This window comes from Pleurodeles waltl, chromosome 6, assembly GCF_031143425.1.
Source record: "Pleurodeles waltl isolate 20211129_DDA chromosome 6, aPleWal1.hap1.20221129, whole genome shotgun sequence".
Lineage (NCBI taxonomy): Eukaryota > Metazoa > Chordata > Amphibia > Caudata > Salamandridae > Pleurodeles > Pleurodeles waltl.
In genome coordinates, this window is record NC_090445.1 from 400,352,539 (window position 1) to 400,369,678 (window position 17,140).

Sequence of the window (17,140 nt, forward strand, 5' to 3'; positions counted from 1 at the left end):
TAGAATGACCCATACCTCCTCTTAGTAGTGCCTGCCCTTATACCTCAAAATTACTCACAGCTCCCTTTACCTCTACCTACCCCTAAACCCTAAAACTACCCTGACCTCCCTTTAGCACTGCCCACCCCTAAACCCTTTGTCCAAAAAAAGAAGGTAATATGTTTATAATATACAAAAAAAACATACATGTGTGGTAAAGGCTTGCACGGTAAACGTTCAAGTTCGTACTGCATGTTAAAGGCTTAGTGGTGAAGACATATTTAAAGACTTTGGGGCATATTTATACTCTGCTTGCGCTGAATGTGCGTCAAAAATTTTGACGCACATTCAGCGCAAACCCTGCCCCATATTTATACTTTGACGCCCAACCCCGCGGACGTCAAAATCCCACCATGTGCGTCATTTTTTGGAAGGGGGAACCTGCCTTGCGTTAATTATATTCAAGGTAGGCGTTCCCTTCCAAAAAATTACTTTAAGGCCTGTGCGCCTTATTTATACTCTGGCATCATTTTGACGCACAGGAGGGGGTGGGCCTTAAAAAACGGCACACAGCCTGATGGGTGCCATTTTTTAATGCCTGTGTCAGGGCAGGCGTTAAGGGACCTGTGGGCTCGGAAGGAGCCCAGAGGTGCCCTCCCCTGCCCCCAGGGACAACCCCTGCCACCCTTGCCCACCCCAGGAGGACACCCAAGGATGGAGGGACCCATCCCAGGGAAGGAAAGGTACGTTCTGGTAAGTATTTTTTTTATTTTTTTAAGTGGCAAAGCGGGGCCAGATTTGGGCCCCCCTACATGCCACTATGCCCAATGGCCATGCCCAGGGGACATAAGTCCCCTGGGCATGGCCATTGGGCAAGGGGGCATGACTCCTGTCTTTGCTATGACAGGAGTCATGTCAATGGGGATTGTGCATCCAAAAAAATGGCGCAAGTCCGGTGTGAGGCCTGATTTTTGCCTCAGACCTGACTTGCACCATTTTTTGACGCACAACCCCCATTTTCCCATACGCCGGCGCTGTCTGGTATGAGTCTTTTTTTTTTACGCATACCAGTCCGCAGCGCCGGCTAACGTCATTCCATAAATAAGGCGCCTGCATGGTGCATTGGAATGGCGTTAGCGCAGTTGTGCGTCAAAAAGTATAAATATGGCCCTTTGTTCATAAAGACTTCACAATTGTGCAGTCTAATAATAACGTCAATGTACAGCCTAAGTACCACAACAAATGTAGTTAGACATCTTATTTATACACTGACGCTCAACGACATCGGCTATATGTATCCTAATTAATGTCAGACAAATATCACATGTGGGAAGCAGCATTTTATGCACTAACAGGGTTGCTCTGCTGAGCAATCTTGAGTACATATGAACAATTACATCAAAACATTTTTTTGTGATTTGATGGTTTGTGGTTTCTCACCACAATCTAAAAAAATAAACATGCACAATCTGAGCACCCTACCCCTCTCTAAATATACAGCTATTTAGAGATAGTTTTTTTGATAAACAAGTTTTATTGTTTTTGAAGGAGAAAGAAAAAGGGAAAGAAAAATCAAGTGCAGAGCAGAAGACATATACAATACAGTAAATTTCAGCATCAGCCCACCATTGACAATAATATTGGACAGTAATATGGGCCAAAAAGGCAAACCTCGATTTAAATCTTGTTACAACAGTCATAGTCATGTTCTCACCCTGTTCTACGGCAGCATGTCCACCCATATTTTCTCAAATTTCCGCGGGCAACCCCTGGATTCATATACCAATTTCTCTTGGCTTGGCCAGTCAACACTCCTTCTACACTTTCGGAGTGACGGACCATCGGAGGAGTTCCAGGCAGTGGTGATGTCTCTTTTGGTGACCAGCATGGCTGTGGCAGCCAGAGCTCGCTTTTACCGTGATCCTCCCATTTCCTCCATCACCCCTAGCAGGATTAACTTCGCAGACCTCTGTACCTCTTGTCCCAGGGCCCTTCCCAGTTCTTGGATCACTTTGCCCCAATATGTCCGTATCACTTGACAAGTCCTAACCATATGGAAGAAATTGGCAGGCTTGCTCGAGCATCGTGGGCACTGGGCAGAGGGGCGGAGACCGTCTCGGGGCAGTGTGGACGGTGTCAGATATGCTCTGTGTAGTAGTAGAATTGCACTGTACGAAGTCTAACCGACACCGCCAATACCCTGGGTGCCATCATAGCCTCCCTCCATTCCGTCTCCTCCAGGGCCCCAACCCATGACTCCCATCTGGCTCTAACTGAGCCCAGGTCACTGGGAACGTTGTTAATTAACATTTTATAGATTTGGGAGACACCCTTCCCCCCCAGGTTCCCCATAAGTAGTTTGGCCTCAAGTGGGTTAAATTCTGGTAAGGGGCCTGTGGCTGGAAAATGGACCCTCAGGGCATGTCTCAGCTGTAGATATCTGAAGAACTGTGTCTGAGTTAGTTGGAAGTCTACCTGTGGGTCTTGAAAAGATTTCATAGCTTTCCCTTTCCACACATCTCCCACCAAGGAGATGCCCAGCAGGTCCCATTGTGCAAACCCTTCCAGCGTTGCAGTCACGCTTAACCACTTCCCCCTCCACAGTGGGGTCTGATGGGTGATAACGGTATTCCAGCGGGTATGCCTTAATGCAGCACGCCACGCCAAGAAAACTGCCCCAGTTATCTCCTCCATGTCTCGGGGGAGGGGTGCTCCATGCAGCACATCAAGGATATGCGGGAAACCCAGGATCCCCAACTCTACCCAATAGGCCGGGTCACCCCATCCCCCATTGAACCAATTGTGGATCACTATTAACTGGGTGGCTAGATAATACAGATAGGGATCCAGGCACCCAGGCCCCAGTCGTATACCCCTCTTCGGCAGTGTTGTGTCGCTACTCGGTATCTGCCACCTTTCCAGAGGAATAGCCCTGTGGCGCTTTCAAGAGCTATAAACCAGGAGCGAGGGATTGGGAGGGGAAAATTCTGAAATGTATATAGGAGCCTTGGCAGGATCATCATCTTGTATGGGGCCACTCGGGCCATCACATTTAGCGGTAGAGTTTGCAATCTCTGCAGGTCTGTCCTGATGCGCGCCAATAACGGTGACAGGTTTTTGGCCCATGTCAATTCAGGCAGGAGGGACACCCAGATACCCAGGTAATTGAAGCTGAGTCTGCGCAGCGGTATTGTGTCCTGCCAGTCAAAGCAGTCATGTAAAATAGCCAGTGGGAACAGTATCCATTTGGTAGGGTTTATCTTTAATCCTGATGCCTGTTCATAGCACTGTAAAAGGCAGAGACAACGTGGGCCCTTTATACTGGTCTCTTCCATGTACAACAGGACATCATCGGCATATAGTGCTATCCTATCCTCTTGGGAGTGACCCCAATTCCAGCTGCGATATACTGGGTCTGTCCTGATCATCTGGGCCAGAGGCTCAATTGCCAGAATAAACAGAAGGGGGAGAAAAGGGGCTCTCTTGCTGTGTACCCCGGTGAACCTCGAAAGTTGAGGACAAGGCCCCTTTGACCTGTACGTAGGCTGTATAACACCTGGAGCAGACGACAGAACCTTGGTCCCAGGCCCACGCGCCGGACCACCAAAAAGAGAAACCCCCAGTCAACAGAGTCAAAGGCCTTTTTAAAGTCGATGAGTAAAAGGGCAAGGTATCGGGGCAATCGGTGACGTTCAGCCAGAGTCACGTGTAGTCGACGGATACAATGTTGAGTACTTCGAGTTGCCATGAATCCACATTGGTCCGGGTGGATCAGTTGTGGCATAACCCTCTTGAGACGGGCAGCGAGGATAGAGGCGAAGATTTTTACCTTGGTATTATTCAGCAACATCAGCCTATAATCCGCACAGTGCAGCGAGGGGGTTTGGGTTTTGGGGAGTACTACAATGGTGGCAGCCTCTAACTCTCGGGGGAAGGAATCCACCACTTTCCACTTCTGCAAAGAGTTTTAACAAATATGGTGTTAAGTCTTCCCTGAATGCTTTGTAGTAATCCGAGGCGAACCTGTCGGGACCTGGCGTTTTCCCGGTACCTAGTGCCGAGATAGCTGCCCCAATTTCCTCTGCGGTAATAGGTTTGTCCAAGATCCGCACCTGTACCGCAGGTAATCGTGGGAGGGGAACCTCATCCAATAATCGGCGGGCCTGACCCAGATGAATCAGTGCAGACGCTTGGTGTAGTGTTTGGTAGTACCTGGCAAAGGCATTCGCTATTACTTGTGCTTCACAACAAGACTCTCTTCCCCGTCGTAGATTTCAGGGACAATCCTCGAGGCATGGTGGCGAGATACCAGCCAGTACAGCATTTTCCCTGTTTTGTCCCCCTACCGGTAGATTTTTGCCGTGGTAGCCCTCTACAAGTGCTTCGCCGCTTCTAGGGATTGATCTCGGATTTCTTCACGGATTAGGAGATGTTGTTGCGTCGCGCCTCTCACTTGGGTTTGTTGCATTCTCGTTTTCCAGACCCATCACCCGGAACTCCAGCTGTTCAATACACTGGGTTCGTGCACGTTCCTGGTCTTGTATCAGGCTTTTAGCCGTACCCCGCAGCACCTCCTTACTCGCCGCCCATAGAATGCCCGCGGAGGTTACCGACCCTTCATTAAGTTCAAAGTATTCTCACCTTGCCTGCCGCAGCTGCTCAGTGTAGCTCCTGTCTTGGAGGTACCACGCGTTTAATTGCCACATGGGACGGGACTGAGACCGAGCGGCACCCACGTTGAACCGAAGTGGGGCGTGGTCGGAGATTCCCCTGGCTAGTATTTCAATGTGAGAGAGGGCTGTGCAGTCCGTGCTTGGGAGCAGCACCAGGTCAATTCTGGATTGCGAGCCATGGGCTGCTGAATTGTGGGTAAATTGTCGCCGTCTTGGGTGCCATACCCGCCAAGCATCACAGAGCCCTGTCGCAGAGAACCAACCAGTGATTCCAGCTGCTGTTGCATGTCTGTATACGGAGAGCGGACCTGCGAAATCCAAGGCCGGGTCCGGGGTTGCGTTAAATTCACCTCCAAACCTAGTAAGCCCAGGTGGTAGGTCTTAGAGTAACTTGGTGAGGTCCTCGAGGGTTCTACGAACCAGTCAAGGAGAAGCATAAACACTGACCATGTTGATTGTGGCCCCTTCAACTTTGCCGGTGATGGCCACATAGCGTCCCTGTCGGTCCCTCCATACCTGGATGTTTGTCATGGGAAATGTACGGTGCAGTAGTATGGCCACCCCTGTGATACGCACGTGAACCCAGCATGATACACCCTATCAAAACCCCTGCGGGTCAAGAAGGGGCAGTTATCTCCCAGGAGATCTGTCTCCTGCAGCAGGAGTACCTCTGGTCGATATCAGTGTGTGAAGGCGAATACTGCGGTACACCTAATCTTGTCTAGGAGGCCATTAACATTCCATGAGATAACCTGTGTCTGATTCATGGGGGTGGGTGGTTTGAAAGTTCCCATAGTGAATACCAAAACTCTCTATTGCTGGGCCTGGGGATCTCGGAAAACCTTTGTCTTGCCCCCGTCGCCGCGGAACATGTGCCCCTACTGTGTCAGCTGAGTCTCTGCGTTTTCTGCTCTGTGCACTAATTAATAAACACAACCATTGCAATTACATAAAAATAGTGAGATCGGCCTTTAAAACCAGGCTTGAACTCCCTCGCCCCCCAACTCCCACCCTTCCCCATACTTCCCCCCAGAAGCATCTGTTGCCCATATATAGCACCTCACTTCTGGAACTAGTGGGGTGAACCACCAAGTGATAGGGCAGCGGTGGTGGTGGACCCCTCCATAATGTCAGATCAAGTACAGAAACACAGAAAATGGTGTTGATTACATTTTGCATAGTTTCCATCGACCCAGCAGTCTGTCTCCTTAGAGATTGTCTCATTGGTGAGATCACAGCACCGGACTGCGGGACAAGTCTGTGTGCTCCAGGGGCACCCATTAGGCCTGTTTCGCACTCTGCAGTTCCTGGCCCCTCTGGGTGTCTTCAGAGCCCTCCAGTGGTCGTGGGCTCTGCGGCTCTATCTGGCGGGTTTCCGAAGGGGAGTTCGAATGGGATCTGTGTCACACCCTGCTGCCCCCTCTGGTGATTCGGCAGTGCTTCTCACAGGGGTCTTGACCCATCTCTGTATGGACCTAGAGGAACCTCCTCCGTCAACCAGGTCTACGTCTTATTACTGTAGACCCCATGGAGTCTTGCCGGAAATAGAAGACGGTTCTGAATGTCCATTGTTCTCAGCTTCTGTTTCACCTCGGTGAATCAGCGATGCTGCTGTTGTACTTCTCGTGTGTAGTCAGGGAAAAGGAGGACCTTCACCCTGTTGCAGAAAAGGTCTCCCTTAGAGCGTGCTTCTTGCAGCACCGCGTCTCTGTCCTTAAAGTTGAAGAGACAAAGTATCACTGATCTGGGTGGGGAGCCCGGCGGGGGTTTCGACTGCAGGGCCCTATGAGCTCGCTGAATTACGAACCATGGTGTGAGGCGATCCGCTGGCATCCACGAGCGGAACCAATCTTCCAAGTACGTGGCCAGGGATGCTTCTGCCGTGGTTTCAGGAAGGCCCACCATACGAAGGTTGTTACGCCTAGACCTATTCTCGGCGTGTTCAGCTCTCCGGTGCAACTCCAATGTGCGAGTAGTCAGCGCAGAGACTTGAGCCTTGAGAGTTGTCCCTCGTCTTCCACCGTGGAAATCCTGGATTCGGCTTCCGTAATTCAGGCCATGGTGTTGCAGAGGTCCGGCCGGACCAGCCCACATCTACCCTAACTTCTCCTATCTTGGATTTAACGGCCACCTGGGATGCCTGGATTGCTTGAAGAATTGCTGCTAGGTCACCGGATGTTGTCTGTAGTTCGCCACCTCTGCTTGGGGCACGATTTTCTATCTAGGACCCAGTTGCACCTGTGGTGAATTGGTCCATGCGTGTTTGCGCCGCCGTCTGCCGTGCTGACTTATCCTTGCCCATGGCGTTTTAGTCTCCGTATCCGTCCCGCAGGAGCTTCAACGGCTGGGTCAACAGCGCAATCCGGCAGGGCTGCCGGATATGAGCTCAGGGCCAAGGGTATTTCTGTCTGGGACCCAGGTCTGCCGAGTCGTCCAACACTTCGTGGGTCAGCCAAGCGATCTCGAGGACCCAGGAAGTCGCAGTCGTTTGACAGCTAGCCCGTTTTCTTTCCGGTGTTTGGTGCTCCCAGGAAATCGCCTCCGCTCCTGCTGGTGTTCCAGACCACCCCCCAGGGTCACTTCCAAGTCTCAGTCACACACTCGGTGGGGGGGGGCAGAGGGTGGAAAGGGCCAGTTCCTGCTACCTAGCCAGGCGTCACCACCCCAGTCCGGGAGCCCCACTCCAGCGAGGAAGAGAGAGGTGAGGAACACGAGAGAGCTCCTCTCTCAGCCAGGACTGTGGGTCCTCCACTCCTACACCCGGGTGGCTGCCCCAGTCCACGGCTCACCTCTGTTTAGTTCTTTTTTCAAATTTCGCCTCCAGTGGGGCACGATTCCTCTCTTGTCGCAGGGGGCCCACGGGTGCGCATTGGTTTTGCAGTGCCCCAGGCCTCTTCGTGTTGTGTGCCACGGTGCAACTCACAGCCTGGATTCCAGGGCTCAGGCAGCCACGGGCCGTTATTTCGCCCGTGTCCGGGCCAAGGGCTGGTGATATTCTCTCCCCTCTGCCCCCTCGTCCGGGGGGGGGCCTAGAGAGCCGCAGGTCCCGGCCTGTCCCTGGCCGGCCTCGGCTGCGGCCCACCATCGGCAGCGCAGTGCATCACTCTTCACCACACCAAAGCATCGCAGCAGGGTGCGTGGGTGCACACAAGCAGCCCTGGCGCCCCGGGCTCCCAGCGGTCTGCACCGCGGCTTTACTTGCCTTCCACCATCTTGGTCGCAGGCGGCCGCGGTGACCCACCCGTCCGCGCTCAGGCCAGAGGGTCGGAAAAGTTATTTTTCTTGTCCCGAGGGAGGCAGCAAGGCCCCGGGGGTCAGTCAGTGATGTTGATGGGGATGGTTTGTGTTCCTTGCAGGAGGCAGATGACGGAGGGATCGAGAGCACTATGAAAGTGCGGCCGTCATCTTGACGCCTTGGCTTAGAGACAGGTTTTTATCTTCAGTGTTAGTGCACCCCGATCTGTGAGTTCTCCACCCACAACACCCCTAAAGCCTGGAATTCGAGATGTCAAATCTATTTACAACCATTATGGCTTACCCAGGATTCCTGTGTTCAACACTATTAGAGGGCTGTGAATTTTCTTCTCTGTTCCTTCTTTTCTACCGAGAGCTCTTAGCATGGATAGTCAAAACAGAAGTGCTGCAAGATATTGCAGAGAGATAATCTTGTCAAGCAGTCTAAAGAGAGTTGTGCAAACAGGGGGGTTGTGGTAAACCAGTTATTTTGTGTTCAGTATTCTACTGTATTGTAATGCAAGATTTATAAAGGGACTAAAGTGGTTGCTTTCATGGGTGGCATGGTACACCATGTAGGGTGGGTGGAAGTGTGCTGTCTTTGTTTTCAAACTGTGTGGGAAGTGTTTCTATGTTGTATGATATGACCAGTGAGGTGCAATCATTAGTGATCATTTTATGAGACGCAGTGCTTAGCAGTGTGATGGACAAAGAACTGTGCGAAAAGGCACACAGTTTATCCTTTGCTGCAAGTTGGAAGTTTTGAGTAGCTCTACAGGTCCCCTTACGGTATTTTTTATGTTCATAGTCCATTTAGTTGGTTCCTGCAATGATTTGTCCATCCTGAGATATTTTGTTTAAGTGTATAGTCCTGAGCAGACACCTACTTAATTGAGAAATGGTGGTGAGATCTGTTAGGATGGGCTGGTAATATCATCATGACCTGATTTTGGTTTTGAGATATCAAAGGTTGTTACCTTGGCCAGCAGTATGTGGCAGATCTCTCCAGCTATTCAATACCTGTTCAGTTGGTGATAGCTGGTTTAATGTTGCGTCCAGTACACTATCAGGCCAGGGACAGGACACATAGCAATTTTATCTTATGTGAGTGTATGACTGTCAAGCATTATGAGAGACGTATTATGCAGCCTGTAATAACTACAATCAGTTGAAAGGAAACAGCAAAACATGAAAGTTGTATTTTAAATCTTTGTGCTAGAGATACTCTTACCCTTTCCTTCTAACGATCAAGGTGGGTGAAGAAGAAAAGAGTCAGTTTTAATGAGTTTGTGTAAAGCAATGATTGTCAAGGAAGGAAGCTCTGGGGCCGTCTCCAACCTAGAGTACCCACGACGTTAGCACAAGAGAGTGTAATATCTTGGATCCAGGGTCAGACTGGCCGTAGCAGGCATCGGGCATTTTCCCAGTGGACTGGAAGGGTGAGGACCTTTTTTTTCAGTGGTGGATGCCACTTGTTTTTACTAGGGGGCAGTTTTGCAGCAGTGTTGCAATATCGTCTGCCAGTATCAAAAGAACTAAAGCAGCAGTATTTTGTCCCTCTCCTCCTGAGACCCGGGCGCTGGTCTGACAAAATTGGCAGGGCTGATTTGGGTTCGCAGTCAAGCCCTGCTAGCATCTGGCTGTCATTCAACCTTTCTGTAGCATTATTCAGACACACAAAAGCAAAGGCCCTGTTTAGAAACGTCATCACACGAACAACATGAATAGTAGTCCTACCCAATCACACCTATCATCCATGGAAGCTGAAGTGCTCAGGAAGACAATAAATCACCAGCCACTTCCCAACATGGTCCTCAGTGAATTTTCAAAGAGAGTTCACTCCCCATCCTCCACACCTCAGTGGCTGGTGTGCAACCTCAAGTCAATGGAATGCTGTCAATACACGTCCGTTGTCTGGGAAGGAGATTGCTTCTTCTACTTCTGCAGAAAACCTATTGTTCCCTTATCAAGGTTTCCACTCCACCCTTTCAACTTCAGTTTGTAATGAAGTATTTGTGCATGCATACTGCACCTTAAATGAGAATGTTTTGTAATCACAAGTAGTTTTCTAGACCAGACATGCTGTTCTTCCCCTTAGTATAGATATATTTAGAGTGCAGATAACACCATTCTATTTGCATGGACTCTGCTGGCATGAAGAATAAATTACAAGTGTTGCTGTCTGAAGCAATACTATCTATAACGCAAAACAAATTGGTCAGAAAGTATGTCCGCTTTAAAACCAGCATTGGTAAATGGATTAGGTTTCACCTATGGGATTAATATTAAGTTAAGAGGTTTGGTGTAAATGTTTGTCCTAGAGATACTCCTCCCCTTTCCAAACCAAAGAGATTTGGTGTGTAAGTGCAGGGAGAATGATGTGAGTCTCTGTGCAGGGTGAGTGGTGCATTAATGAAGGTTGATAAGTGTCTAACTGCAGGGTTAAAGTGCCTCAATGCATGGTGAATAATGTGTGTTTAGTGTAGAAAGAGAATTGTGTGAGTGCATACTTAACTTCAAAATGTATCTAGTGCTTTATGCCATACTTCTGCTGTGTCTAAGCTCTGTAAATAGCAGGAGCCATTATTGCTTAGTTAAATGACAACCAATGTGTTTACTTTGGAAATGTGAAAGACTGTTGACCTTGACGAAATTCGAAAGCACAAGCCATAGCTAACTGCACATGTGAGCCATCAAGCTGACTTCCAAGCACATATAAGTTTCAGAAGCAAACTTAACAAAACATAACCAATAAGTCAGTTTCTACGACTATCACTGCTTCCCAAAAACGTTTGAAACTTACATTTTGATACATTTTCTCAAAAACGTGGACAACCCACTTAGCAACAGGTAAAGAAGCTAAGACAATCAACATTTACAAATTGTTTGTCAATTATTAAATGGATGACACATTGTTCCATGTAGTGCAAACAATATTTAAAATAAAAAAGCCAAACTAATAGAATAATATAGCAACAACCTAATTATGAAGACAGACAAAAATATGTTCCAGTATTGAACAGCGATAAGCAAAGAAATACAAAATTAACTGAAAACATAATTTCTACCCAAATGCAGTGAAAGAACATGCGTGAATGTATGTGAGTCGTATTCTTGACTTAGAAATGCATAGAAATTAACTGGGATGAAAAGGCCCGATGTGCTTATGAAAAAGCGCGGGCTAAAGGCGGTTAGAATGCATGCGTCACAATGGCTTCTTTGCTTGGTTCTTCGTTTACAGACCTGGACGAGCTGAATCATTCTTTCTCACCGCAGAGGCAGGGCTATATGCTGAGTCTAGGTTATAGTTATAGGAAGGCAAAATATCAGTTAAGTATGTAATATGGTAAAATCATGATTTACCCTTGCAAGAAAATGGGGAAAAGTAATGACTATTTGGATTTGTGTGCTCTCACGTTTGAACCTCAGAAAGGCCATAGCAGTAGTGGTAGTAGTCATCAAAGTGGTGTTATTTTTATTGCTAGTATCCTTCTTTTTTTCCATTATTACAGTGGGATGATCTTGTTCAAGTCAGGTGCCACATCATAATAAAACTATAGGATGCTTTATATAGAAAGGATACCTAACGGGCGGATTAAGAATTTAATTAAAACAGCTTAGTATCACAAACGATATGAGCACAGGATTTTTTCAAATGCTAATATAGAGATCACTAATTAACAGCATCCATGTCAAGTGTAGTTATCAGAAACACAAATACATGTGATATGGCTGCAGTCATGTCTCTGCAACAAAAGAGAGTACTAGATTGGGTGCCTGCTTCTCCCTGCGGGGACTGGTGACTGTCATGTCAGAACTCGAATCACAAGGTCTCCACTGAGACCAGCACAGCGCACCAAGGCCAAGGCACTTGGCCAATGCTGCAGTTAGGTGTAGATCAGAGGTCTTCAGTCTGTGAGGCGTGACCCACGGAGGTGCGTGGAGTCCTTGCTTTTCCCCCTCACTTCGTCTGATAGTGAACTTTCCTTCAGGGAGTCTCCTGTGCTGTGAAAAGAAGCTGCACAGACAGCTAAAGACACCTTTGTGCCAGGCGCCTGCTTCGTGAAAGAAATGCAAATGTGCACTATGAGTTGATCGGAAACTGTAAAGGTACATGATAGCCGGTTCTGGCTTTAAGTCAACCTAATCTCATGAAAGTTTCTGATGACAAACATTTATTCTTTTTGAGTGGTAGTGCAGAGTTAACAACTATGCTGTAAAGTGTGTGTTTTTAATTGTAATCCTATTTACAGAGCATTTACTTCACCTGGAGGTGTTGAAGGGACAGCTATTTAAAAAAATGGTATTACATATGCTCTGGCATTACTTAAATCTACATTTTATCTTAAACCTTTTTGTAGTGGCCTATCTTATACTGTATGTTCTGCAAGTATAAAATGTCTTACATATTCACAGTGCCCCGTCACAGGCTGTGACCCTGTGGCACTAAAAATACACAAGTCACTATTCTCCACACAGACCTCTGAGGTGCATTATCTAACAGAGGTTTCATAATGCACTAAAGTGTGTTTCCCAATGAGTAAGAACTTTCTTTTATTTTTCACTTAAGCTGACTATTATTTTACATGTAGCTTCCTGGTGGTGAAAGACCGAAAAAACAGTCTAGAATATCTTTGGGCTTATTTATGAGGGGCTTGTGCCGGCGGAGCATCACTTTTTGATGCTCTGGCATCACAAGCCTCTCAATCATGCTTATGAGGCAACGCAAACCCCACCTTGCATGGTCTCATAGATATGGAATACGGAATAAGCAGTGCAAGCCGCTGCATTGCCTTACTCAGCATCAAGGAGGTGCTCCATGGACGTTATATTAACAATAGAGTTCAAAAGTACAGTGAGAGAGCGTAGCCTAAATATTACATATATTAAATGTGAAATGCTTATATAAATACCAAACAATGCTGCATATGAAAAACGATCATAAAATATAAGTTGTTTAGTGTATTTTCAACATGATTATAAGTGTGAAGTTACTACTGTGCACATAAACTAATGTCGATTGTAAGAAATAATTGCTTGCACTATGATTAATTGAATATATTAACACTTACGAAGATTGCATTTGTATTAAAACCCATAGGCCTTAAGTTAGAGTGAGTTGAGGATTTTAGCTGTGTAGCTCTCATATTAAAGCATATTTTCTGTTTTTCAGTGTGCTGACTCGGAAAGGGCCATGACCCAGCATTTGTTCTTTTCCTTTGTTTTATGTAGCAAAAGTCGCCCTGTTCTCATCCGCATGCTAGCTGCCTTAGTATGAGTTTTATACAGATTTGAAACAAAAAGTATACCAGAGAAATATTCAAGGCCATTCGACCATGGATAAAGAAGCTCATGACCCGAGAAACGTGCCAAGATGGTGACACAACACCCCGGATGTGCCACCTACGAAGACGTCAATTATGAAGACCAATCAAAATGTTATAAATTATCGTGGGGTGACAATTTGGATTACCTAATGTATAATTTGATAGGTTAAAGATAGTGGGGTATAGCGAATATCGAATAAAATTTTGGGGGAAGGTATTACAAAAAAGGGATAAAAGCTCATGACACAGAAGAGTCGAGAGAATTAGGTAGGGAATGCTATCGATTATATCCAGAAACTCTGTCACTCTGTTTGGTGACTTTGAGACTTAATAAATTATCCTCACCCATAGACTGTCTTCATGTTTCTCCTCTTTATGAGGGGAAAGTGTCCCCTCTCCACTAGACTAAGTTAGACTGATGGCGATACGACTGATGTCCTGAAGACGAAGACTGATCCTGTGTGCTGACTCGATCCTTGGAGGGTAATTATGACAATGCTATTGTGATTTGTCTATTTGCTTTTCCTTTCTAGGTACCAACTGCTGTATTTTGATTAGAGACCATAGTTTAGATGTTTTCCAAATTGGTGTTCTAAATTGTTTTGCATGAAGTCCAACATGCTGATGCTAATTAGAGGCTAGGATAGGTGGACTACCCTGACTGACACAAACTGACGTGACTGACATTATACCATGCTGAACTAAGACTTACATGTTATTCTATGTGTTCTGATCTATGTTTACTTTATGTTATGCCCTTATATTTGTGATCTTTGCATTATTGAAGTCTTATTACAGTTGCCATATTGTGACTATGCTTATATGTTTCTTGGTTTTGAGATTGACACTTTGCTAGTAGATTGTAATCAATAGGGAATAGAACTCATAAAATGCTATCACAAGGTGTGGTTATTCATGGCTGAAAGGTCATGGTCGCATCCATAATTTGATTAATTACTTTATCCAAAGTAAAGTGTATTATGGTAATAAATATCAGCCATCTTATTGATGTATTACTTGACATATTGATTAGTTATCTCGTTCTACTTCACTGGGTCAAAAGATTCATCGACCTAAAACGAGTCCTGATGTGCATAAAATTGACAGAGGGAAGCGTTAACAACAGCACAAGTGCTGTGCAGGCGAAACCTAAAAAAAAGGGCAGTTTTAATTTTACCTTTGGGAAGTGAGAGAGCTCCAAGTTCTTTTCAGCTAATACCTCCTCTCCAAACTGATTACAAAGAGAACTGCTGAGCTGCTGTGGGGAAAGGCACGTTTCAAGCAGTGCGAAACACGCAGCAAGGTAAATACTTCCATAAAATACACAACGAACTAAGGCAAGATTGTGTGTTTTTGTAGACGTGAACACTTTCAGGTGCATCAAGCATGTAACTACCCACAAGCCCAAAAGTGCACCACAGAAAATGTAACCCGATCCGTAAAAAGTTAAAAGTAAGCTTTAATTAAGATGACAACAGAGATACGGTCCTTACAGAAAGATGCACTCCAGATTCACATTCGTGCTTTAGATAAAACGATGCACTCGAAAACGCACTGGAAAAGCAGAGATTTACTGGTCTTATGAAATACCGTCTGCCTCCTCCAGACAGCTGAGGTAAGTACTCACCAAGCACTGCTTGTTTCGCGCCTTAAGAAGTAGCAGAATGAACAGAAGCGGCAAGAATCGCTCCGCACTGCACCTTCCTCGACTTGACCTCTGATCTGCTGCACGCCCTGCAGGGTGAACGAACACAGCTATTTATCTGTCATTTTTCCGCACAATCGAGCAACTCATGGGGGCGGAAATACCAATGATTTCATGTTTTTGGAGAACAGAATGTGGGTATACCCTTAGGCAGCGACAATTTTCTCAGGTTTGTTTCTTGAAAGCAATGCTTATCTGTAGTTTTTATCTCATATCCATACCTATTCGGGGGTGTGGAGCCTTGTATGCGAGCACTCTATGCAACACCATTAATCAAAGAGAGACATAACAGGTAAGGTAAACATTCCTTTGTCGGGTTGGGCGTGAACCCCTGTTTGGGAAAAATTTGTGAATGTCCAGTTCTGATGTTCTACACAACTGCCGCCTCTGCAACAGGTGTTGTGTATCTCCTCCTCTTTTCAAGACCCGGGCAGGTTCAGACCGAAGCAGCCATCTCTCTTTGGGCTGAATTGAGGGATACACGATTCAACTTGAAGCCAAAGTCAGCTCTGGCTATAAGTCACCCGAAACCTGTTTAATATTGCAGGGAGTCATTGCTGCACAACACAGACAGAAAGGGCGATAAATACAAAGAATTAAAGTGATATAAAGGACGATTAGGTTAATATACATAATTATACGAAGCAAAATGTTAGCGCATATGATATCATCACAAAATAAACACGAGGAAAAGAGCATGAAAAAGAATGGAAACAACGTCAGAGGCTAAAATAAGGGGGAAACCAAAATAAAGTGTTTGGGAATTAGTATGATGGACATGTTACAAGTAGTTATTGACAAACTTATAACTTGCACAGAAGGTTCAATAACAGTGTATGTTTGATTATATTCATACAACTTTGTTGACATTTTACCAGTTTGTTTTGTATTTTTGTGTCCATGCTAATTAAAAAAAATACAATTCTTTTTTTTCTTTCTTTTGACATCTAAACCTAAAGCAAGAAGCACACAACAAACTCTTTAAAAATATAAATTTATTTTATGATTGTAAGAAATTGGATTATTATCTGGGGTGTATGACTGCCCATCTCAAGGAATAATCACAGCTCCACACAGTGTGAACCTTCAAAGTCACTAATTCACCCGAGCTCCACCCTCTGATAGCAATGTACAGAGCAGGCTGGCTTAATATAGGGCAAGTTTATCCAGTGTCATAACAGTAACAAGGTCAAAACACCAAGCAATAAAAACAAAAAATTGCGAACCGAATTAGAAAAATAGAGTAAAATGTAATAAGTAAAATGACACCAAAGCAAAAATAATACATGAAGGGGTACCGAACATATGCATTTTTAATTATTAAAGTGATAATAGCACCAAAAACATGTATGCACCAATGATAGTGGTCACAATAGAGTTTTACGTTGGGACTCAGTCTGTGAAATTGAAGTCAAAATCTTTCAGTGGGTCAAGCCGCCAGGCTGCATCTGACAATGGATTCCATGAGGTCAGGCACCTTATTCCACAGGGCCAATTGATTTGTATTGTATTGTATTGTAATAGTATTTATAGAGTGCTTACTACCCCTGACGAGGCGTTGAAGTGATTTTCGGCGCGTAGCACGCTACTCCGGAGCCCAACAAGAATTAGTGATGGATTAGTATTGGGAAATATGAGTACAGTTTTAGTATTATTATGAGTTAATTTGACCCGCGGATATGAGAGTTTGTTAGTTAGATTGACTGGAATAAAGGAGGGGTGGAGGAGGAAACAAATCCAGAAATGTTAATTGGGAGTATATCCCTCATTTACTCATCCCAAAGGTTTGGAATGAGTAAAAGGGGATGGAGGAGGGGAGAGTCTGTGGAAGGGTTAGGGAGAGCATAGTAGCAGGGTGAGATAAATGAGGGAGAATTTAGTAGGGTTGTTTGGGAGGTCATGGTAATAGGGTGAGGTTTGGTGAGTTAGATGTGGAAGCGGAGGGAAGAGCTTAGGCAGAGTTATTTAGGAGATTAAAGTAGTAGAATGGATTTGGGATGAGTCAGAGTGGGAATGGAGGATAGATTGATAGAGACATGACATATGATGATGGGTAGATAAGTGTGATAAGATGAGAGCAGGGATTCATAGATATCTAGTATAACAACCCAACCAGGAGCCATGCAATGACCCACAAACATGGCAAGCACAGAACAACGTACACACATACATACATATATATATATATATACATACACACATACACACACATGTGAATACAC

The 17,140-nt window shown here is 45.7% G+C and overlaps 1 protein-coding gene across 2 annotated transcripts in view; it reads right to left on the reverse strand.

The window, feature by feature from the left end:
- Positions 1-14,995, reverse strand: part of LOC138299776 (cytosolic phospholipase A2 gamma-like) — a 408,365-nt gene extending 393,370 nt beyond the window's left edge. Inside the window, exons 1-2 of one of the 2 annotated variants that reach the window (XM_069238326.1) lie at positions 14,841-14,961; positions 14,391-14,471 (exon numbers count right to left, since the gene is read on the reverse strand). The gene's annotated coding sequence lies outside the window, so the exon portion shown is untranslated. Of the gene's footprint in view, positions 1-14,390; positions 14,472-14,840 lie in introns of both variants that reach the window. The other variant, XM_069238325.1, reaches the window with a different exon arrangement.
- Positions 14,996-17,140: the final 2,145 nt, after the last annotated feature.